The sequence below is a fragment of the Salmo salar genome, chromosome ssa01 (assembly GCF_905237065.1).
Source record: "Salmo salar chromosome ssa01, Ssal_v3.1, whole genome shotgun sequence".
In the NCBI taxonomy this organism is placed as follows: Eukaryota; Metazoa; Chordata; class Actinopteri; order Salmoniformes; family Salmonidae; genus Salmo; species Salmo salar.
In genome coordinates this window covers 149,568,080-149,593,726 of record NC_059442.1, presented here as the reverse complement: position 1 = coordinate 149,593,726, position 25,647 = coordinate 149,568,080, and the positions used below count along the sequence as shown (strand labels likewise).

Here is a 25,647-nt window from a genome sequence, read left to right as displayed (position 1 = left end):
TAGCCTCAGTCCCACTTTCTCTCTCTCTCTCTCTCGCTGAGGCAGCTGGATAGCTCTGATACGAAAACGGAAACTGCAGCAGCACCACAAACCCAAAGGTTTTTCCTTTTCCTCTGATTGTCTCTTTGAAGAGCTCCTGGAAAGGCTTTGAAAGTCTCTGGTGTCCTCTGGTCTTCATGTTGATCTCCAAACAAAATGTGTGTTAAATGTAAAAAAGCTGGCCTGCAGAGTGGAAACAAAACATAACAGAACTAACCAGGGATAGCTTGGTTATTATTCTGCAGAAATATAATTGGTTGTGTTTGTCATCTCTGCATTTCTCTTATATACAGTGTATACCTGTCTGTGCTTGTGTGTGGAAGTGTGGCTTAACATGCTAACTTACTGTGACTGTCCCATCGATGTCTGTAGGTGTCAGAATAATGAAATGAAATCAAACTTTATTTAAAGAGCATTTCACAAATATCGCAAATAGCAACATATTTTTCACAACCCCTAAATGTTCCATGTGTTAAAGGGATACTTCGGGATTTTGGCAATGAGGCCATTTATCTACTTCCCCAGATGTAGATGAACTCGTGGATACCATTTGTGACTCGTTTCAGGAAACTAGGCGTATGTCGCGCGTGCGTCACTACTTCACAGGAGAGGCATTTGAACGTAAACATAATTTTTGGACAGAAATGCCTTCTGGAACATGTGAACTTTCATGTGCCTAAATAACAAACTTGTATGCCATCTGTAAATACGAATAAAATGACAAGCCTTTTTGGTTTAGCCACGGGAAAAGACAAGAACCTTCCCACTAGCCATGATAATGGATGCGCTGAGATAATGGATGGGTTGGATATGCCGAGAGATGAGTTCGGATTGGGCTGCCAAGTAGCACACTTCTGTCTGTAACATGAGCTGGTCAGTATATGTAGATAATCCTTTCTAATCTTTTGTTTTAATATATCACATAGTAGAACTGCAAAAGTGTTGCTCTCCACTTTCTGGAGAACCGAAGGCAACCATGGCATCCGTGACAGAGAGGGAGAATCGTTCATCCATGTATACAGGTAAGAGAGTCTAGCTAGCTACATTTTCAGATATTATACGTTTCACATTTTGTCAGAAAGTCATTTTCATTGCAAGTTAAAGCATACTGTTAACTAGCTAGCTAATGTTAGCTGGCTGGCTCACTAGATAACATTACGTGTATGATCTGTGTTGTAATATTATTCATATCTCAGAGCCGTTTGCATTTTTAGTTATAGCTTAATGTTAGCTAGCTAGCTAACATTGAACCTGGCTTGTTTGCTACCTGCAGATTTATGCAGGGTAGTAATGTTATGATTATGGTTCATTGTTTAGCTAGCTAGCTACATGTCTAAACAAAAGACTCCACTATGCAAGTAACCATTTCACTGTACCGTTTACACGTTCTGTATCCTGTGCATGTGACAAATACACTTTGATTTTATTTGATAGAGTATGTGTTTACCAGAGATGGTAATGTGAAGAACAACATGGCCTGCACCAAAGTCAAATCAGGATATAACATTAGGCCAATGAGACAGTGTCCAAGTTCTAAAATTCTCCGATAGAATGCCCTGCTTTTATTTCATCACACTCATAACCGTAAGCTATTTTCTGTAAGTGGCTCGCCATTAACTTGTATATAAGGATCTTGTTGTGAGTTTATTTTCCTGTAATAATGAATAAAAATTTGTTACAGTTTAGACGTCAGCTGTATGATATGGTCAGATAACTTAACATTAGCTAGCTAGCTAACAAGCTACAAATGAACCAAAACATTGTTTAGAAAGTTGCTTTTAGTTACCTGGTTTGCTAGATTGACATACACTACATTCATTTTTAAACGGGTGGATTTATTGGTGCTAAAATACACCAGTTACGCTATTTTGGACCACCAGGCTCCTGATTTCATGCAGCCTGTAGTTTTTGTGTTTATTCTTTTTCATAAAGACAACAACAACTTTGATTTCGGACGACCATAGAATGGTCATGATGTCACTGCGACAACTGTCGATAGATGTAGTATAAACCAGCCTTTAGTCTTGAAATCTTTGGTGGTTTAGTATATGGCCTCACATGTGAATCCTTAAAGAGATGGGCGGGGCTAAGGCTTAACCTCTCTAGTGTATGTGGGACGAAATCGTCCCACCTACTCAACAGCCAGTGGAATCCCGTGGCGCGATATTCAAATACCTTAGAAATGCTATTACTTCAATTTCTCAAACATATGACTATTTTACACCATTTTAAAGACAAGACTCTCGTTAACCTCTATGGGCTAGGTGGGACGCTAGCGTGCCACCCGTGGTGCACTCCATCAACAGCAGGTGCATTTCAAGAGCGGCAAATTTGAATCCAAATAAATGTCAAAATTCAAATTTTTCAAACATACAACTATTTTACACCCTTTGAAAGATAAACATCTCCTTAATCTAACCACGTTTTACGATTTCAAAAAGGTTTTACGGCGAAAGCATAAATTTAGAGTATGTTAGGACAGTAGATTTACAAGAGTTGTGTGTAATGTTTTGTCAAGTCAAAGACAGGGTCACCAAAACCATAAAACCAGCTAAAATGATACACTAACCTTTTACAATCTCCATCAGATGACACTCCTAGGACATTATGTTAGACAATGCATGCATTTTTAGTTCTATCAAGTTCATATTTATATCCAAAAACAGCGTTTTACTATGGCATTGATGTTGAGGAAATCGTTTCCCTCCAATAACCGGCAGTCAAGTCAGCGTCACAAATTAAATAATTAAAATTAGAAAACATTGGTAAAATATTATATTGTCATTTAAAGAATTATAGATTTACATCTCTTGAACGCAATCAACTTGCCAGATTTAAAAATAACCTTACTGGGAAATCACACTTTGCAATAATCTGAGCACTGCGCCCAGAAAAATACGCGTTGCGATACAGACTAGACGTCATGTTGGGGAGATCTAAAATCGAAAATACTATGTAAATAATCCATTACCTTTGATTCTCTTCATCAGATGTCACTTCCAGGTATCACAGGTCCATAACGAATGTAGTTTTGTTCAAAAAAGCTCATCATTTATGTCCAAAAATCTCCGTCTTGTTAGCACATGATCTAAGCCAGCCGGACTTCTCGTCATGAACGAGGGGAAAAAATATATTTACGTTCGTTCAAACATGTCAAACGTTGTATAGCATAAATCATTAGGGCCTTTTTTAACCAGAACATGAATAATATTCAAGGTGGACGAATGCATACTCTTTTATAACGTATTGGAACGAGGGTACCCAACATGAACTCGCGCCAGGTGTCTAATGGGCCATCATCGTTCCATGGCTCTTGTTCGGTCAGATCTCCCTCCAGAAGACTCAAAACACTTTGTAAAGGCTGGTGACATCTAGTGGAAGCAATAGGAAGTGCCAAAATATTCCTCAGCCCCTGTGTTTTTCAATGGGATAGGTTTAAAGGTAATACAACACATCAGGTATCCACTTCCTGTCAGAAAATGTCTCAGGGTTTTGCCTGCCAAATGAGTTCTGTTATACTCACAGACACCATTCAAACAGTTTTAGAAACTTTAGAGTGTTTTCTATCCATATATAATAAGTATATGCATATTCTAGTTACTGGGTAGGATTAGTAACCAGATTAAATCGGGTACATTTTTTTTATCCAGACGTGCAAATGCTGCCCCCTAGCCCTAACAGGTTAATCTAACCACACTGTCCGATTTCAAAAAGGCTTTACAACGAAAGCAAAACATTAGATTATGTCAGCAGAGTACCCAGCCAGAAATAATCAGACACCCATTTTTCAAGCTAGCATATAATGTCACAAAAACCAAAACCACAGCTAAATGCAGCACTAACCTTTGATGATCTTCATCAGATGACACTCCTAGGACATTATGTTATACAATACATGCATGTTTTGTTCAATCAAGTTCATATTTATATCAAAAAACAGCTTTTTACATTAGCATGTGATGTTAAGAACTAGCATACCCACCGCAAACTTCCGGTGAATTTACTAAATTACTCACGATAAACATTCACAAAAAACATAACAATTATTTTAAGAATTATAGATACAGAACTCCTTTATGCAATCGCGGTGTCCGATTTTAAAATAGCTTTTCGGCAAAAGCACATTTTGCTAGCTATTTTGACACCCACCAAGTTTGGCACTCACCAAACTCAGATTTACTGTAAGAAAAATTGGATTACCTTTGCTGTTCTTCGTCAGAATGCACTCCCAGGACTTCTACTTCATCCACAAATGTTGTTTTGGTTCAAAATAATCCATAGTTATGTTCAAATATCCTCTGTTTTGTTCTTGCATTCAAGACACTATCCGAACGGTGACGCACGGATGCGTATCGTGCCAAAAAAATTCTAAATATTCCATTACCGTACTTCGAAGCATGTCAAACGCTGTTTAAAATAAATTTTTATGCGATTTTTCTCGTAAAAAAGCGATAATATTCCGACCGGGAAACCCTGTTTTCGTTCAAAGACTCAAAATCTAAAATGGACTCTTCACGTGCAAGCGTGCGCCCGTCTCATTGTTCTCAGATCGACCACTTACCAAATGCGCTACTGTTTTTCAGCCATGGGCTGCAAAGTCATCATTCAACGTTCTGGCGCCTTCTGAGAGCCTATGGGAGCCTTGTCACGTTACAGCAGAGATCCTTTGTTTTCAATAAAGAGAGTGTAGAAGGCCAAGAAATGGTCAGAGAGGGCACTTCCTGTACAGAATCTTCTCAGGTTTTTGCCTGCCATATGAGTTCTGTTATACTCACAGACACCATTCAAACAGTTTTAGAAACTTTAGGGTGTTTTCTATCCAAATCAAACAATTATATGCATATTCTAGTTTCTGGGCAGTAGTAATAACCAGATTAAATCGGGTACGTTTTTTATCCGGATGTGAAAATACTGCCCCCTACCCTAGAGAGGTTAAGAGGATGTGAACGATACTGAATGGGTGTAGACAAAGAAGAGCTCTCCAGTAGGTGTACCAAAACATTCAAGGTCCATTTTCTCAAAAGTTGGGTTACAAAGTAGAATTACTTTCCCATTGTTCCTCAACTGTAGTGTATGATATACCATTTTCTAGCTCTGAGTCTCTACTTTATCCAATGTAAAACATTTATCCAATTTTGATAAATCGAGCCGGTCCGTCACATTTTTATGTCTCTGTGTCCAATATGAAAGAAGTTAGAGGTAATTTCGCGAGCCAATGCTAACTAGCGTTAGTGCAATGACTGCTAGCAGATACCCATAGACTTCCAGTCATTGCGATAAGTAGATAAACATTCTTTACAGTTTATGTAAAGTACCAGTCAACAGTTTGGACACACCTACTCATTAATGGGTTTTTCTTTATTTTTACTATTTTTACATTGTAGAATAATAGTAAAGACATCAAAACTATGAAATAAGACACATGAAATCATGTAGTAACCAAAAAAGTGTTAAACAAATCAAAACATATTTTATATTTGAGATTCTTCAAAGTAGCCACCCTTTGCCTTGATGACAGCTTTGCACGCTCTTGAAATTCTCTCATCCAGCTTCATGAGGTACTCACCTGGAATGCATTTCAATTAACAGTTGTGCCTTTTAAAAAGTTAATTAGGGGAATATCTTTCCTTCTTAATGCGTTTGAGCCAATCAGTTGTGTTGTGACATGGTAGGGGTGCTATACAGAAGATAGCCCAATTGGTAAAAGACCAAGTCCATATTATGGATAGAACAGCTCAAATAAGCAAAGCGAAATGACAGTCCATCATTACTTTAAGACTTGAAGTTCAGTCAATCTGGAACATTTCAAGAACTTCAAGTGCAGTCTGAAAAATCATCAAGCGCTATGATGAAACTGGCTCTCATGAGGACAGCCAAATGAAAGGAAGACCTAGAGTTACCTCTGCTGCAGAGGACATGTTCATTAGAGTTATCAGCCTCAGAAATTGCAGCCCAAATAAATGCTTCACAGAGTTCAAGTAACAGACACATCTCAACAACAACTGTTCAGAGGACACTGTGTGAATTAGGCCTCCATGGTCAAATTGCTGCAAAGAAACCACTAATAAAGGACACCTATAAGAAGAAGAGACTTGCTTCGACCAAGAAACAGCAGCAATGGACATTAGATGAGTCCAATTTGAGATTTTTGGTTCCAACCTCCGTGTCTTTGTGAGAAGCAGAGTAGGTGAATGGATGATCTCCGCATGTGTGGTTCCCACCGTGAAGAATGGAGGAGGAAGTGTGATGGTGTGGGGGTGCTTTGCTGGTGACACTGTCTGTGATTTATTTAGAATTCAAGGCACACAGCATTCTGCAGCGATACACCATCCCATCTGGTTTGCGCTTAGTGGGACTATTGTTTGTTTTTCAACAGGACAATGACCCAACACACCTCCAGGCTGTGTAAGGGCAATTTGACCAAGAAAGAGAGTAATGGAGTGCTGCATCAGATGACCTGGCCTCCACAATCACCCGACCTCAACCCAATTGAGATGTTTTGGGATGAGTTTGACTGAAGAGTGAAGGAAAAGCAGCCAACAAGTGCACAGTATATGTGGGAACTCCTTCAAGACTGTTGAGAAATCATTCCAGGTGAAGCTGGTTGAGAGAATGCCAAGAGTGTGCAAAGCTGTCATCAATGAAAAGGGTGGCTACTTTGAAGAATTTCAAATACAGAATATACTTACTACTTAGTTCCATATGTGTTATTTCATAGTTTTGATGTCTTCACTATTATTCTACAATGTAGAAAAAAGTTAAAATAAGAACAACCCTTGAACTTTCGACTGGTACTGTATATCTTCAGTGATATGAATGTAAGCATTCATCTGTAAATATTCATCTGTAAGCATTCATCTGTAAGCATTCATCTGATACACAAAGAAGAGAGTGAGCAGGGGAGAGAGAGAGAGAGAGAGAGAGAGAGAGAGAGAGAGAGAGACCAAGACCAGTGTGCAACAGATGGAGAGATATGATACAGGAAGCATCTTCTGAGGAATCTTTGTCGTTCTGGTATTTGGCTCTCTATCTTTCCCCTTCTCCAATCTACATCTTGATCCCTTACTTTGTCTCCCTACCTCCTCCTTTCGGGCCCTTCTCATTCTCTTGCTCTCTCACCCCTTGGTCTATGAAACACACACACACACACACACACACACACACACACACACACACACACACACACACACACACACACACACACACACACACACACACACACACACACACAGCCCAGTGAGGCTAGTCTGTGGTGTGGTGTGGTGTGTGTGCGTGTGTGTGAATTAGTGCTGACCTTGGCTTCTATCATCCAGCCATTCAGTCACAGCTTGAGAAACGTTTAGGGCCAGAGAGTTCCCCAGTCGCCCCCCACAACCCCCCTCCCTTGACTTCACTTCCCCAAACCCCCACCCCTTCCCCCGAACCCCCTAACTGCTGTAAAAAAAAAGACCCCACAGTGGACATAAATAGGAAATCTCAAATGACACCTTATTTCCAGTTCTATATTATAGTGTACTACATTTGAACAGTTCACTACAGGGAATAGGGTGTCATTTGAGAAACAGTCACACACTTCTATGGACAACTATCAGCTTGTAGTGACTGTGTGACTGTGTAACTGGGGTTGTAATAGTGGAGAAAACCCTCTAGACCAGGGTTATTTAATGTAACTTGTGTGTTCAGCTCTGTCGTTGGAAAATATTCATAATGAATTTAGAATCTACACTGTTAGGAATCAACTGAGGTCTGTCTGAAATGACACAGGCACACTAGAGCTGACCTAATTTAGTCCACTGGTAGATTGTTTGGTTGATAGGCTGTTGGTCGACCAAGATTTCTTTAGTCGAGCAGTCGCAAAATATTTGATTTTTTAAAATAGAAATCATGGTGTACAAGACAACTGTCTGATTCGCACCTGTCTGAGTGGATGGAACCATTGTTGAGGACGTGGGGATGGCACAGTCCATCAGTCGAAGACAGTTGTCTTGTACACCATGATTTTTATAGAAAATAAAAATGTTTTGCTACTGCTCGACTAAAGAAATCTCGGTCGACCAACAGCCTATCGACCAAACAATCAATGCTACTGAAATAGATATTCCATTAAAAATCAGCCGTTTCCAGCTACAATAGTCATTTACAAAATTAACAATGTCTACACTGTATTTCTGATCAATTTGATGTAATTTTAATGGACAGATTTCAATTTTAATGCTTTTCTTTCAAAAACAAGGACATTTCTAAGTGACACCAAGCTTTTCAATGGTTGTGTATATCTACAGAAATAAGACAGATCCTGCTTCTGTTGCCTGTTTTAGTGTTTGTTTAATAGCCTACTGATTCCGGGAGCACCAAGCCTCATGCAACAATTTCACAAATTCGTCTGTTTTTAATCTTTTCTATGTTGTAATAAAGGCATTACACTTTTTTTTTGTTTGACCAGCCTCTCTGGTATTATTGATCATTTATTTAGTGTCGTTTACACTGTTCCAAATGTTCAGAAAAATTCTAATAATAATAATAACCCTTTTTCCTTGATCTCCTTCTTATTGTTATTATTATTATTATTATGATCATGAATATAATAATAGGTAATGTCATTATCATTAGTAGGCTTAGTATAGCAGCCTTGTATAACCACCATGGAGCTGTAGGCCTAAGAGCCCATCCTGTTTAGTCTTAATACCGTACAGTAGCGGTGCGTGGGTAAAATCATTGGGGAAGCGAAGCCCCCCCACCCAAAAAAGCCATACAACAACCTATGTGTTGTGATAATTGCGTTGTTTGCTCTATAATTTGTTAATTCATATGCCTTGCGACCATGATATATAGGCCAAAGGGCCAAGACAATAAGAATAAGAAATACCAATTCACCCACACTTTTGTTTTTGTCACGCCTGCTCCCGCTCTCCCTCCCTCGCGCTCCAGGGCGCCAGGCAGCCCTTCATTACACACACCTGCTTCCCTTGTCACACGCATCAGCGAATCATTGCACTCACCTGGACTCAATCACCTGTATTATTTCCTTCCATATATCTGTCTGTTCCCTAGCTCTGTTCCCCGCTTCTGCATTAATTGCGTATGTCGTTGTGTTACCCGTGTGCTGACGCTGTTCCTGTCTTGTTCCATGTCTGTTCCTTATTAAATGTTGACTCCCCGTACCCGCTTCTCTACCCCAGCGTCGGTTCTCACAGAATGCTGACTTTTTGGTTGGTGGTGACGTTGAGTCCGGGGGCCGCCGCTGATGGAACCGGGGGTGCCTTAGTTGGCTTCCACACCCTAGCTGGCTCAAGAAATTCCTTGCCCCGGTTGGCTCGGCAGATGCCCATCCCACATCAGGCCTCTGCTGGATCGTCAAGGTTTTACCGCTCAGCCAGCTCGCCAGGCGTCTCCGCCTCAGCCGGCTCATCAGGCTCCCACGTCCCAGCGGGATCATCAGGCTGCCACGCCTCAACCAGATCGTCAGGCTCCCATGCCTCAGCCGGTTCGCCAGGTTCCTATGCCTCTGCAGTTTTGTCGGGCTTCTAAACCCCAGCCAGCTAGTCCAGTGCACATGCCTCGGCCGGCCCGTCAGGCTAGTCCAGGTGAGACGCCGGGTGGCGCCCCTAGAAGGTGGGGGTACTGTCACGCCTGCTCCCGCTCTCCCTCGGCTGCCCTGCATTACGCACTCCTGCCACCATCATTACGCACACCTGCTTCCCTCGTCATGCGCATCAGCGATTCATTGTACTCACCTGGACTCAATCACCTGTGTTATTTCCTTCCATATATCTGTCTGTTCCACAGCTCTGTTCCCCGCTTCTGCATTAATTGCGTATGTCGTTGTGTTACCCGTGTGCTGACGCTGTTCCTGTCTTGTTCCATGTCTGTTCCTTATTAAATGTTGAGTCCCCGTACCTGCTTCTCTACTCCAGCATCGGTCCTTACAGTTTTATCACAAAAACGGATACCAACCTCCGACCGGTGAAGTCCACAAAGCATATTGCATGTAACAGAGAGTTACATGACCTACAGCATGGTCAAGCAAGTTAATGTTTACGACATTTTTGGACCACTAAACAACTATTGATTTAGAACAACAGTGAGTTAACCTCAAGTCACAAAGAAAGCAGGAGCTGCCTCCACTATTTCAGCACCATGTCAACTTCAACATTTCAATCATCTCTGCTTTAGTCTAATACAGCGACAACTAAAAGATACCACAAACAATTTAGTCCAATCAACATAATGTAAATATGTGGCTGTCCATGATTCTGATTTCTGTGTGTGTGTGTGTGTTCGTGCGTGCGCATGTTCGTGCAAGTAGAAAAGCATGTTGACTCACCCTACTTGTAGAGAAACACCAATGCCATCCTCCTCTCTTCCATGTTGACGAAACGGTCTATCCCTCTGTCATACAGTACACGCTTTTATTTTTTGTTGTCCTAGGCTACCTGGCTAAAATGCTTGCTCGCTAGCCTAACTTCATGGGCAGTGATAGCAAGTTAACATTAGCCTTCTACATCTAGCTACATACTGAACTTCCATCCTCTCAGGCCAGGGGCACAACATATTCATTAGTGGTTCGATCAGCATCGATGTTGTAATCATTGGCCAGCACAGAGAATTAAGTTAAACTACAAGTCCAAATCCCTATCTCCATCGATAGCTAATTTAGGAAAGGGCCAATTTTAGCTAGCTAGCTAGCCACTGGAGGACAACAACACAACGAGATGCAACAATTCAAGTCATTTCTGTCAATGACGTATGCTCTCAATGCAATTTGTCAAGGGAAGCCAAATCCAATCTGGCTTCCCTTGACACTTTATTTTCGTGCGCCAGGACCATTCACAGTTGAGCTCGCTGAGCTCGCTGGCTTCCCTTGCGTTCAATGCTACGGGCGGCAACAATGTCATTCTTCTTTGTACCAGACAGCATCAGATAGATGCTGGTCTACACGTAGAGAGACAGAGGGGCGCTGTTTCGCTTGCTCGGATGCTTTCTCCGGTGAGATACATTCAGCCTCTTGCGAATTGAAGGAAAATTATGAAACACAGAGAGACAAAAACATTTTTATTATTATTATTATTATTATTTAAAATCTTGTATAAAAAAAAATTGGGAAGCCTGGCTTCCCTTGGTATCCATGAATACATGCCACTGATGCTGTAAACTTACTTAGGCCTATATTTCAATACTTATATAGGCTAATGTATCAATCAATAATTTATTTGTTCATGTCATCACACAGCATACGAGTCATTCACGATGTGATGTGAAATGCAATCAAGCATTTTAGTTTTAAAATAAAATAACAAAGTGAACATTGAATAATTAGCGTAAACAATAAATAAGCCTAAATCGTTCCATTTTGGAAATTGCATTCACTTATGAATGTGACTGTTAATCTTTGCTGTAATAAAGGCTTTACCAAAAAAAAGTACGCTCATCATTTATTTAGTGTTGTTTACATTGTTCCAAATGGTCAGAACAATTATATTGTAATCTAACAGCACCTGTTTGGCACACATACAGTGCATTCTGGAAAATATTCAGACCCCTTGACTTTTTGTTACGTTACAGCATTATTCTAAAATTGATTAAATACAAAAAAATCCTCATCTATCTACACACAATATCCTATAATGACAAAGCAATACAGGTTTTGTAATTTTTTTTTGCAAATGTATTAAACATAAAAAACGGATACGTTATTTATATAAGTATTCAGACCCTTTGCTATAAGACTCGAAATTGAGTTCAGGTGCATCCTGTTTCCATTGATCATCCTTAAGATGTTTCTACAACTTGAACGGTGTCCACCTGTGGTAAATTCAATTGATTAGACATGATTTGGAAAGGGACACACCTGTCTATATAAGGTTCCACAGTTGACAGTCCATGTCAGAGCAAAAACCAAGCCATGAGATCGAAGGAATTGTCCGTAGAGCTCCGAGACAGAATTGTGTTGAGGCACAGATCTGGCGAAGGGTACCAAAAAATGTCTGACGCATTGAACGTCCCCAAGAACACAGTGGCCTCCATTATTCTTAAATGAAGAAGTTTGGAACCACCAAGACTTCCTAGAGCTGCCAGTCTGGCCAAACTGAGCAATCGGGGGAGAAGGGCCTTGGTCAGGGAGGTGACCAATAACCCTATAGTCACTCTGACAGAGCTCCAGAGTTCCTCTGTGGAGATGGGAGAACCTTCCATCTCTGCAGCACTCCACCAATCAGGCCTTTATGGTAGAGTGGCCAGACGGAAGCCACTCCTCAGTAAAAGGCACATGACAGCCCACTTGGAGGACGCAGACCGTGAGAAACAAGATTCTCTGGTTTGATGAAACCAAGATTGAACTCTTTTGCCTGAATGCCAAGCGTCACGTCTGGAGGAAACCTGGCACTATTTCTACGGTGAAGCATGGTGGTGGCAGCATCATGCTGTGGAAATGTTTTTCAGCGGCAGGAACTGGGAGACTAGTCAGAATCGAGGGAAAGATGAACAGAGCAAAGTACAGAGATCCTTGATGAAAACCTGCTCCAGAGCACTTAGGACCTCAGACTGGAGCGAAGGTTCACCTTCCAACGACCCTAATCACACAGCCAAGATAACTCAGGAGTGGCTTAGGGACAAGTCACTGAATGTCCTTGAGTGGCCCAGCCAGAGCCCGGACTTGAACCCAATTGAACATCTCTAGAGAGACCTGAATATAGCTGTGCGGCAACGCTCCCCATCCAACCTGACAGAGCTTGAGAGGATCTGCAGAGGACAATGGGAGAAACTCCCCACATTGCCAAGCTTGTAGCGTCATAGTACTGAGTAAAGGGTCTGAATACTTATGTAATTGTGATATTTTAGTTTGACATTTTTTACAAATTTGCAAAAATCTATTAAAACGTGTTTTTGCTTTGTAATTATGCTGTATTGTGTGTAGATTGATGAGGGGAAAAAACGATTTAATCCATTTTAGAATAAGGCTGTAACGTAACACAATGTGGAAAAAGTAAAGGGGTCTGAATACTTTCCGAATGCACTGTAATATGCACGTAGCGCTTGCTCCATACCTTCTTTGTCTTGATCTCCAGTAATTTATTCCACACATCTGACTTCCCCTTTACCTCCTGTGCAAACAGTAAATATTACCCAGTTTCGAGTTTATTTGTCACGTCCTCTGTATCCATTTTGCTGTCACGTGTTACCGTGTTCAGAGTTTGTTATAACAAATGTATTGATGTGATTATGATATGCTATAGTTCAGGCCCTGTTGGTCAGGTGCATGTGATGCATACATGTGTCACGTAAAGAGAGTAAGAGTTGAGGGAACAGGGGATTTTTTTCCTAAACAAATTAGAGATTTCAGTAACATAACTTTTCCGTCTGAAATGGCTGAAGTTATGTTGCAGCTTCAGCAAAGCAGACAGCACGAAACACACTGTTAATGTTCTGTGGTGGTCGCTGCATTAGGGAGGAGAGCAAGACAACGGATGCTAGTCACACAGTCACTCACTGCCTTTTTTTAACACAGCGCAGCAAGTCTGAGCCAGGCCCGGCACAATCAAATCAATTGCGGTCGGACTCCCTCTACTCATTTGTGTGTCTTAATTATTTCATCAAACTGTTTGCTTAAAAGCATCAGACAGGCTCAGTGGATATATTTGATTTGATTAAAACACATAGGATGTGTCTATATATGGAAAAATACACATTACTCTTTTTGTTAGATATTCATTAGTCAGGGACAGCCCTAATGCACACACACACTTACACACACACACACACAAAGGAAACCTAGAATGCCTTTAGAGCAGACGTGTGAAGCTTGTGTGTATACACCCTGCCAAACCCACCCTGAGTTGCTGAACGTCATAACTGTATCAGCCCAGCTGACTGGATATTACAATATGATGGTAAGAACATGACATCATCCACTCTTCTTGGCATACATGACTATGGGTGGAGGTGGTGCCAGTAGGGTTGTTGAAGGACTGATGAGGATTGGCTAGGAAACTGACTGACCTTACTTTGCTTCAGGAAATCTGAGTTTAAGGGGTGCATTGCACTTTATTTTCAAACTGAAAATGGTGAGAGGGTGTTCTAGAAGGCCAGGGCCCAGCAGGTGTCATGTGATCCACCTGAAAGCTGGTGAGAACCTCTGGTAACTTTGATAACCCAGAGGGAAAGGAGATCTGATTGGCTGAAAGCTGTTGTTGGTCAGATGTTATCACCAGAGCAGCTGGATCCCCAAAAATAACTATAGAAAAACATTTCTTTGTGAGTTGTTCCTTTTCCTCAGGAAGCTGAGATCATGATATACTGTAGCCAGTGAGACATTTATTGCAGGGTATTGATTATTGAACTGCCTATTAAGTAGTGATCTTCCATTCTATAGCTGATGAACGAATACAGAAGTGTTCTCTTAAGTCAGACTTTAGGCGGACGTTAAGGGGAGGAACCAGCCCTTAACAGAGTTTATTGGTAATGTCTTCACATTCAGAGATTGGAGGAAGCTATTAATGCAGCTAGCTATTCATCCCCCTGTTTCAGCACCAACCTGAAAAAGCAAACAGAAACACTGTGTTAGTGAAGATATACATCTCCCTGGATTTTGTTATGATTTTTTACTCTGTGCATCTGGAACTAAGGTGTGTGAACAACCTAAAAGTGCAGAGCAACCCTTGAAACAACCCCAAGGATTCCTCCTTCTAATTTAGTCCTTCTCCCCTGAACAGTAGAGCTAATGCTGAGAACACACACAGTCCACAAACTTCCCGTGCATAACCTTACGCTAATATTTCTAGCATAACCTATATTACACAATCTTGCTGCTGATTAGGGTAAATAAGGGAGTTTTTATTTTTAATTCGCCTTTATTTAACCAGGTAGGCCAGTTGAGAACAAGTTCTCATTTACAACTGCGACATGGCCAAGATAAAGCAAAGCAGTGCGACAAAAACAACAACACCGAGTTACACATAAACAGACGTACAGTCAATAACACAATAGAAAAATCTATGTGCAGTGTGTGCAAATGTAGAAGAGTAGGGAGGTAAGGCAATAAATAGGCAATAGAGGCAAAATAATTACAATTTAGCATTAACTCTGGAGTGATAGATGTGCAGATGATGATGTGCAAGTAGAGATACTGGGGTGCAAAAGAGCAAGAGAATAAATAACAATATGGGGATGAGGTAGTTGGGTGTGCTATTTACAGATTGGCAGTGTACAGGTACAGTGATCGGTAAGCTGCTCTGACAGCTGATGCTTAAAGTTATAGAAGGAGATATAAGACCCCAGCTTCAGTGATTTTTGTAGTTCGTTCCAGTCATTGGCAGCAGAAAACTAGAAGGAAAGGCGGCCAAAGGAAGTATTGGCTTTGGGGGTGACCAGTGAAATATACCTGTTGGAGCGCGTGCTACGGGTGGGTGTTGCTATGGTGACCAGTGAGCTGCGATAAGGTGGGGCTTTACCTAGCAAAGACTTCTAGATGACCTGGAGCCAGTGGGTTTGGCGATGAGTATGAAGCGAGGGCCAGCCAACGAGAGAATACAAACGCAATGGTGGATAGTATATGGGGCTTTGGTGACAAAACGGATGGCACTGTGATAGACTACATCCAGTTTGCTGAATAGAGTATTGGAGGCCATTTTGTAAATGACATCACCGAAGTCGAGGATCGGTAGGATAGTCGGTTTTATGAGGGTATGAGTGAAGGATGCTTTGTTTGCGAAATAGGAACCCGATTCTAGATTTAATTTTGGATTGGAGATGCTTAATGTGAGTCTGGAAGGAGAGTTTACAGTCTAACCAGACACCTAGGTATTTGTAGTTGTCCACATATTCTAAGTTAGAACCCTCCAGAGTAGTGATGCTAGTCAGGCGGGCAGGTGCGGGCAGTAATCGGTTGAAGAGCATGCACTTAGTTTTACTTGCATTTAAAAGCAGTTGGAGGCCATAGAAGTAGTGTTGTATGGCATTGAAGCTCATTTGGAGGTTTGTTAACACAGAGTCCAAAGAAGGGCCAGAAGTATACAGAATGGTGTGGTCTGCGTAGAAGTGGATCAGAGAATCACCAGCAGCAAGAGCGACATCATTGATTTATACAGAGAAAAGAGTCATCCCGAGATTTGAACCCTGTGGCACCCCTATAGAGACTGCCAGAGATCCGGACAACAGGCCCTCCGATTTGACACACTGAACTCTATCTGAGAAGTAGTTGGTGAACCAGGCGAGGAAGTCATTTGAGAAGCCAAGGCTATTGAGTCTGCCGATAAGAATGCGGCGATTGACAGAGTTGAATGACCTTGGCCAGGTCGATGAAGACATCTGCACAGTACTGTCTTTTATTGATGCCGTTTAAGATATAGTTTCAGACCTTGAGTGTGGCTGAGGTGCACCCATGACCAGCTCGGAAACCAGATTGCATAGCGGAGAAAGTACAGTGGGATTCGAAATGGTCAGTGATCTGTTTGTTAACTTGGCTATCGAAGATTTTTGAAAGGCAGGGCAGGATGGATATAGGTCTATAACAGTTTGGGTCTAGAGTGTCTCCCCCTTTGAAGAGGGGGATGACCGTGGCAGCTTTCCAATCTTTGGGGACCTCAGATGATACGAAGGAGAGGTTGAATAGGCTAGTAATGGGGTTGCAACAATTTTGGCGTATCATTTTAGAAAGAGAGGGTCCAGATTGTCTAGCCCAGCTAGAGGGTCCAGATGTTGCTGCTCTTTCAGAACATCAGCTGTCTGGATTTGGGTGAAGGAGAAGGGGGGGGGGGGGTCTTGGGCAAATTGCTGCAGGGGGTGCTGAGCTGTTGGCTGGGGTAGGGGTAGCCAGTTGGAAAGCATGGCCAGCCGTAGAAAAATGCTTATTGAAATTAGCGATTATCGTAGATTTATCGGTGGTGACAGTGTTTCCTAGCCTCAGTGCAGTGGGCAGCTGGGAGGAGGTGCTCTTATTCTCCATGGACCTTTTGGAATTAGTGCTACAGGATGCAAATTTCTGTTTGAAAAAGCTAGCCTTAGCTTTCCTAACTGACTGAGTATATTGGTTCCTGACTTCCCTGAAAAGTTGCATATCGCGGGGGCTATTCGTTCGATGCTAATGCAGAACGCCACAGGATGTTTTTGTGCTGGTCAAGGGCAGTCAAGTCTGGGGTGAACCAAGGGCTATATCTGTTCTTAGATCTACATTTTTTGAATGGGGCATGCTTATTTAAGATGGTGAGGAAAGCACTTTTAAAGAGCAACCAGGCATCCTCTACTGACGTGATGAGGTCAATATCCTTCCAGGATACCCGTCCAGGTCGATTAGAAAGGTCTGCTCACTGAAGTGTTTTAGGGAGCGTTTGACAGTGACCTTAGACTGCGGACACATTACGCACGCAGGCAATGAGGCAGTGATCGCTGAGATCCTGGTTGAAGACAGCAGAGGTGTATTTAGAGGGCTGGTTGGTCAGGATGATATCTAAGAGGGTGCCCATGGTTACGGATTTGGGGTTGTACCTGGTAAATAATTTGTGTGAGATTGAGGGCATCAAGCTTAGATTGTAGGATGGCCGAGGTGTTAAGCATGTCCCATTTTAGGTCAACTAACAGCACAAACTCTGGAGATAGATGGGGGGCAATCAATTCACATATGGTGTCCAAGGCACAGCCGGGGTCTGAATGGGGTCTATATCAAGCGGCAACGGTGAGAGACTTGTTTCTGGAAAGGTGGATTTTTAAAAGTAGCTTGAATTGTTTGGGCACAGACCTAGATAGTATGACAGAACTCTGCAGGCTATCTCTGCAGTAGATTGCAACTCCACCTCCTTTGGCAGTTCTATCTTGTCGGAAAATGTTATAGTTAGGGATGGGAATTTCAGGATTTTTGGTGGCCTTCCTAAGCCAGGATTCAGACACGGCTAGGACATCCGGGTTGGCGGAGTGTGCTAAAGCAGTGAATAAAACAAACTTAGGGAGGAGACTTCTAATGTTAACATGCATGAAACCAAGGCCTTTACAGTTACAGAAGTCAACAAATGAGAGTGCCTGGGGAATGGGAGTGGTGCAGGGGGCTGCAGGGCCTGAGTTAACCTCTACATCACCAGAGGAACAGAGGAGGAGTAGGATAAGGGTACGGCTAAAGGCTATAAGAACTGGTCGTCTAGTGCGTTCGGAACAGAGGAGCAGATTTCTGGGTGCGGAAGAATAGATTCAAGGCATAATATACAGACAAGGGTATGGTAGGATGTGAGTACAGTGGAGGTAAACCTAGGCATTGAGTGACGATGAGAGAGGTTTTGTCTCTAGAGGCACCAGTTTAGCCAGGTGAGGTCTCTGCATGTGTGGGGGGTGGAACAAAAGGGCTATTTAAGGCATATTGGGCAGGGCTGGAGGCTCTACAGTTACTAACCAAAACAGCAATAAACAAGGCATATTGACTTTAGGGAGAAGCATCTGTAGCCGAGTGATCATAGGGTCCAGTGAGTAGCAGTAGATGAGTCAGGGAGCCAATTCAGTAGTGCTACTGCGCTAGGCGAGCTGGAGACATGGCGATTCAGACAGCTAGCGGGCCGGGGCTAGCAGATGGGCCTCCGGGGGAGGTCGCAACGGAAGAGCCTGTTGAAACCACCTCAGACTGTTACGTCGGCAGACCAGTCGTGATGGATCGGCGGAGCTCCGTGTCGGCTGTAAAGGGTCCAGGCCAATTGGCAAATGAGGTATTGTAGCCCAAGAATTGGCTGATGGACCTCTTCGGCTAGCCGGGAAATGGGCCTAGCTCGAGGCTAGCTCCAGGCTAACTGGTGCTTGCTTCAGGACAGAGACGTTATCCAGGAGTAGCTACTCGGATAGCATCTAGCTAGCTGCGATGATCCGGTGTAAAGGTTCAGAGCTTGTGGTAGGAATCCGGAGATGTGGTAGAGAAAAAGCAGTCTGATATGCTCTGGGTTGATATCGCGCTGCGCAGACTGGCAGAAATTGACCGGGCTGAGGCTGGCTGATGTCCGAGTTAACGGTGATGACCGCTAGCAGTGGCTAGTTCGCTGGCTAGCTTCTGGTGAGGGTTCCGGTTCTAAAGTATAACAAATAGCAGATACGTACCACATTGGGTGAGGCGGGTTGCAGGAGAGTATATTCAGTCCGTAGATGGTTATTGAGATTAAAAATATATACGAAATATATACGAAGAAAACGATATATATACATGGGACTGGATGGGACAAAACACTTGGTGTGTGTGTGTGTATGCATGTATGTGTTTGTGTGTTATTCTCTATAATGCATAATCTCTGTTGCCTCTACAGATCCTGAAGAGAAGACTTGTGTAACCAGGGCTGAAGGGGACCGTTTGTCTCGGACTCTTCTTCAAGAATCCACACAAAAGGTTAGTACATTCAGTATACACAGCATGGTCAAAAACATGCAGAACAGTAGATATGAAAGAATTCTGAATCTGATTCCGATTCCAAAATAGATTTATTGACCTCATGGAGAACTTCATTGTCACAAGTGTAGAGAGGAGTAGGCAGGAGGTAGTTGCAGGTTTAGGACTACTGAGTTTATATATATATATATATATATATATATATATATATATATATATATATATATATATATATATATATATATATATATATATATACAGTACTGTGCAAAAGTTTCAGGCAGGTGTGAAAAAATGCTGTAAATAAAAATGCTTTCAAAAGTAGACCTGTTAATAGATTATATTTATCAATGAACTAAATGCAAAGTGAGTGAAGAGAAGAACAATCTAAATCAAATCCATATTTGGTGTGACCACCCTTTGCCTTCATAACAGCATCAATTCTTCTAGGTACACTTTCACAAAGTCTGGGATTTTGTTGGCATATAGTCAGGTGTATGATTAAACAATTATACCAAACAGGTGCTAATGATCATCAATTCAATATGTAGTTTGAAACACAATCATTAACTGAAACAGAAACAGCTGTGTAGGAGGAATAAAACTGGGTAAGGAACAGCCAAACTCTGTTAACAAGGTGAGGTTGCTGAAGACAGTTTACTGTCAAAATTCATACACCATGACAAGACTGAGCACAGCAATAAGACACAAGGTAGTTATACTGCATCAGCAGGGTCTCTCCCAGGCAGAAATTTCAAGGCAGACAGGGGTTTCCAGATGTGCTGTCCAAGCTCTTTTCAAGAAGCACAAAGAAACGGGCAACGTTGAGGACCGTAGATGCAGTGGTCGGCCAAGGAAACTTACTGCAGCAGATGAAAGACACATCATGCTTACTTCCCTTTGCAATCGGAACAGTGCCATCAGCTCAGAATTGGCAGAAAACAGTGGGACCCTGGTACACCCATCTACTGTCCGGAGAAGTCTGGTCAGAAGTGGCCTTCATGGAAGACTTGCAGCCAAAAATCCATGCCTCTAACGTGGACACAAGGCCAAGCAACTATGCACGAAAACACAGGAACTGGGGTGTAGAAAAATGGCAGCAGGTGCTCTGGACTGATGAGTCAAAATGTGAAATATTTGGTTGTAGCAGAAGTTTGCCGAAGGGCTGGAGAGCGGTACGCCAATGAGTGTCTGCAGGCAACAGTGAAACATGGTGGAGGTTCCTTGCATATTTGGGGCTGCATTTCTGCAAATGGAGTTGGGGATTTAGTGAGAATTAATGGTCTGCTCAATGCTGAGAAGTACAGGCAGATACTTATCCATCATGCAATACCATCAGGGAGGCATCTGATTGGCCCCAGATTTATTATGCAGCATGACGACCCCAAACATACAGCGAAAGTCATTAAGAACTATCTTCAGCGTAAAGAACAAGAAATCATGGAAGTGATGGTATGGCCCCCACAGAGTCCTGATCTCAATATCATCGAGTCTGTCTGGGATTACATGAGAAAAGAGAGAATCACCTGAGGCTCCCTAAATCCACAGAAGAACTGTGGTTAGTTCTCCAAGATGCTTGGGCAACCTACCCGCTGAGTTCCTTCAAAAACTGTGTGCAAGTGTACTTAGAAGAATTGATGCTGTTTTGAAGACAAAGGGTGGTCACACCAAATATTGATTTGATGTCGATTTTTCTTCTGTTCAATCACTTTGCATTTTGTTAATTGATAGATATAAACTATTAACATGTCTATTTTTGAAAGCATTCTTACTTTACAGCATTGTGTGTGTATATATTTAAATAAGCGGAATGAAACCCAAAGACGAGACAAGTCTGGGGTTGATGAGTGAAGGGCGTTTGCCAGAAGCAGGTCCGGCAGCAGCTAGAAGGCGGGCGACGCCAAATGCCTGAGCTGGACAGGAGGGGGAGCCAAAGCAAAGGCTGGTGTGACAGTACCCCCCTGAGGCGCTGCTCCAGCAGCAGTGCTCTGCCGACCTTGGGGACGACCATGGAGACACGGTGCGGGTCGGTCGGGATGACGCCTGTGGAAGTCCCGAATGAGAAAACGGTCCAGGACGTCCCGCGCCGGAACCCAGCACCGCTCTTCGGGGCCGTATCCTCCCAGTCGATCAGGTACTGGTGAGACCCCCCACGGCGCCATGAGTCCAACAGGCTGGGGACGGAGTAAGCCGGTGCCCCCTCGATGTCCAAGGGAGGGGGAGGTGCGTCGTGGGATCCAGCACTAGCCAAGGGTCCAGCTGCCACTGGCCTGAGGAGAGATACATGAAATGAGGGTGAGATACGGTAATTGACGGGGAGCTGTAATCTGTTAGTCACCTCATTGACTCTCCTCAGGTCTTTGAACGGCCCCACAAACCGCGGGCTTAGCTTCCGGCAGGGCAGGCGGAGGGGCAGGTCCTTCATAGAAAGCCAGACCCTGTCACTGGGGTGAAAGACCGGGGCCACACTGCGGTGATGATCGGCCTGCGCCTTCTGCTGAAGAACGACGCGTTGGAGACGGGTGTGCGCTGTGTTCCATACCTCCTCGGCACGCTGGAACCAATCGACCACCGCAGGAGCCTCGATCATACTCCGGTGCCTGGGTCAGCTGATAGCCTAGAACACACTGAAAGGGTGTGATGTAAGTGAAGGTGTGACGGAGGGAGTTTTGTGTGTATTCTGTAAAAATCAGAAACTCAGCCCACTCCCCCGGCCGGTCCTGACAGTAACTACGAAGGTACCTACCCAGTTGCTGATTTACCCTTTCCATCTGCCCATTTGATTGGGGACGGTACCCGGAGGTGAGACTGACCGTGACCCCCTCCATGAAGGCCTTCCAGACATGAGAGGTGAACTGAGGACCACGGTCAGACACGATGTCCTCCGGGATCCCGTAGTGCCGGAAGACATGAGAAAGGGAGCCTCTGCGGTCTGCATGGCCGTAGGGAGACCAGGCAGAAGAATCAAACAACAGGCTTTGGAAAACTGGTCCACAACGACCAGGATGGTGGTGTGACCATCTGAGGGGGGAAGGTCTGTGACAAAGTCCATGGAGAGATGGGACCAGGGTCGTTGTGGAACCGGCAGCGGGTGGAGTTTGCCATAGGGGATGTGTCTCTTTGTATTGCTCTGTGCGCAGGTGGAGCAGGAAGTGGGCAGGTGAAGGCTCCTGTCGCAGGGCTCAACGGACAGTGGGCAGGTGAAGGCTCCTGTCGCAGGGCTCAACGGATGTCCGACGGATGTCCACAATGCGGGACAGGGGTATAATGGGTGTCACTTTCTCCCTCCGATCCTCTGTGTCATGCACCCGGGACAACGCATCGGCCTTGACGTTCTTAGATCCCTTCCGGTAGGAGAGGGTAAAGTCAAACCTGGCGAAGAATAGGGCCCACCTGGCCTGACGCGAGTTTAGTCTCTTCGCTGCTCGAATATACTCTAGGTTCCGGTGGTCCGTCCAAACAAGGAATGGGTGTTGCGCACCCTCCAGCCGTCATGTTTTCAGCGCTTTCTTGATGGCCAGCAACTCACGATCCCCCACGTCGTTGTTCCGCTCCGTGGGAGACAGCTTCCGTGAGTAGAAGGCGCATGGATGGAGTTTAGGTGGCGATCCACTGCGTTGGGAGAGAACAGCCCCTACTCCAACCTCGGAGGCGTCCACCTCCACGATGAAGGGCAGAGACGGGTCAGGATGAGCCAGAACAAGTGCATTCATAAAACGTTCCTTGAGTGCACGGAAGGCTTCGTTGGCCTCCCCAGGAGGGAGGTGAGAGGGGCCACCACTGTGCTGAAACCCCTAATAATGCGCCTGAAATAGTTGGCAAAATCTAGGAAGTACTGTACCGCCTTTATGTTGGATGGAACAGGCCACGACCGTGCTGCACTGACCCTCTGCTCTTCCATCTTCACTCCCGCCGTGGATATCCGATAGCCCAGGAAGGAGACTGCCTGCTGGAAGAAAAGGCACTTCTCCGCCTTGGTGTACAGGTGATGCCCTATCAACCTCTCCAAAATGGGCCTGACATGGGAGACATGTTGCTCGCGTGTAGTGGAGTACACCAAGATGTCGTCTATGTACACCACTACACAGCAACCCAACATTTCTCTAAACACCTCGTTAATGAAGGATTGAAACCCCGAGGGTGCATTTGTCAAGCAGTAGGGCATTACCCTGTATCCATAGTGCCCGGTGCTGGTGCGGTCTTCCATTCATCCCCCTTTCTGATGCACACCAGGTTGTAGGCACTGCGTAAATCCATTTTGGTAAAGTACTGAGCACCGTGCATCTGTTCGATCACAGTGGGTATGCGAGGCAGGGGATAACTGAATTTAATAGTTGCCTTATTCAATGTCCGGTAATCAATACAGGGGCGGACACCTCCGTCCTTCTTCTTCACAAAAAATAAGCTGGAGGAGGCCAGAGAGGTGGACGGTCTCTGCATGCGAGAGAGGGTAGATGTGCCCCCGCGGGAGGGTAGAACCAGGCAGTAGGTCGATAGTGCAATCCCATGGGCGATGAGGGGGCTGGCACTTGGCACGAGTCTTTGAAAAAGCCACCTGTAGGTCCCGGTATTCCTCCGGGATAGGGATGTGGGTCACCTGGTCCAGACTTTCCAAGGAGTTGGCACAGATAGACAGAGAGACACTTACCCCGACACTCCTGTGACCAACCCAACAACTTCCTCTCTGTCCACGATATCCTGGGGTTATGCAACTGTAACCAGGGGAAACCTAAAACTACGGGGTGTGCAGGAGAGTCTAAGATGAGGAAAGTGATACATTCATGGTGGTTGTGAGCAACTGTGAGGGAAATGGGAATCGAGGTCTGGCACACCAGTCCTGTTCCTAGGGGACGGTTGTCTAGGGCAAGGACTGGGATAGGGGGTTTTAAAGGGATTAGAGGAAGGCGTAATGATAAGGCCACTGGCCGGTCTAGGAAATTGCCTACAGAACCTGAGTCCACTAGGGCAGGACTCAGTGGGGGGCCAGGATAGTCCGGGAAGGTGACAGGAAGGAGGACGGGCTGGGTGGATAGAGAGGAGCAAGGCACATCCACGCCTACTTGTGAAGGTGCAGGAGCGCTCCTCGGCCTGTCGCTTCCTCACCTGATTCTCCTTCTGGGACAGGTGTTCCAGGGGTAGTCTGACTCCCCGCAAAAGGAGCAGAGACCCTGTTGACGGTGGTGTTGACGTTCCTCTGGAGGAAGGTGCGTCGTGCCCACCTCCATGGGCTCAGTCTCGCTGGAGGTTTCTGGGAGAGACCCGAACCCCAGGATGGGCAACGACAGGCAAGCAGGAAATTATCCAGGCGGATAGCCATGGCGATGAGCTGGTCCAGCGTGAGGTCTGGACGTCCGCCTGTAGTCCACTGCGGAAAACCATCAACAGGGCCTAGTCGTTCCAGCCTGTGGACACAGCCACCGTCTGGAAATCCAGAGCGTACTCAGACACTGTCTGAGACACTGGACTCCTGGCATAGACGGAGGAGACGCTCTCCTCCCTCTCGGGCCTCTGTAGGGTATTCGAATACGGCATGGAAGAGTTGGGTAAAGCGCTCATAGGACTGCACTTCTGGTCCGTCCCTCTCCCAGACGGTGTGCGCCCACTCCAGAGCCCAGCCTGTCAGCACCGAGATCACCAAGGCCATCTTGTCCCTCTCGGAGGCCGTCCCAGCATGACGGGTAAGGAGGAGGTCACACTGCAGGAGAAACTCCCTACAGTGAGCTGGGGTCCCGTCTAACTGCTCCGGGAGGGGCAGGTGAATGTTTCTGATCTGACTGGGTGATGTAGATGGTGGTGGGGTGGCTGGAACGACCGCGGGGAGCTGGGAAGGTGATGGTGGAGCCTGCAGCTGGCGTACGGTCCCCAGCACCTCGTCCTTGGCTAACCCGAGGTGCTCCAGGCACGAGTCGTGGTGGGGGAGCTTCACTCCTATAGCAGAGAGGTCGGGATGTCCTGCTGCTTCCTATTCTCTAGGGTCGGTCATTGTGTCACAAGTGTAGAGAGGAGTAGGCAAGAGGCAGTCACAGGTTTAGAACTACTGAGTTTATTAAAGCACTATATATATAAAAGCGGGACGAAACCCAAAGTGCAAAATAATAAAGTACTCAGGAAATAGTAGGAGAGATTCCTCTCAGGAAAATGTGTGACATTCATTCTAAAACTTAACATACATAACTTGCATAACCTGCCACATGCTGCTTTTCCATTGTATTTAGAACAAATCAGATTAGGAGAAATAATAATACCTGTTGCATAATAATACCTGA

General features: G+C 44.5%; 1 protein-coding gene across 5 annotated transcripts in view; it reads left to right on the top strand.

Annotated features, from left to right (window-relative positions):
• Nucleotides 1-25,647, top strand: part of LOC106568131 (LHFPL tetraspan subfamily member 2) — an 82,384-nt gene that overhangs the window by 14,450 nt on the left and 42,287 nt on the right. For 3 of the 5 annotated variants that reach the window (XM_045692146.1, XM_014138166.2, XM_014138173.2), the window contains exon 2: nt 19,302-19,381. The exons of 1 other annotated variant lie outside the window; for it this stretch is intronic. The gene's annotated coding sequence lies outside the window, so the exon portion shown is untranslated. Of the gene's footprint in view, nt 1-1,025; nt 1,062-19,301; nt 19,382-25,647 lie in introns of those variants that run through there. One more of the 5 variants, XM_014138181.2, reaches the window with a different exon arrangement.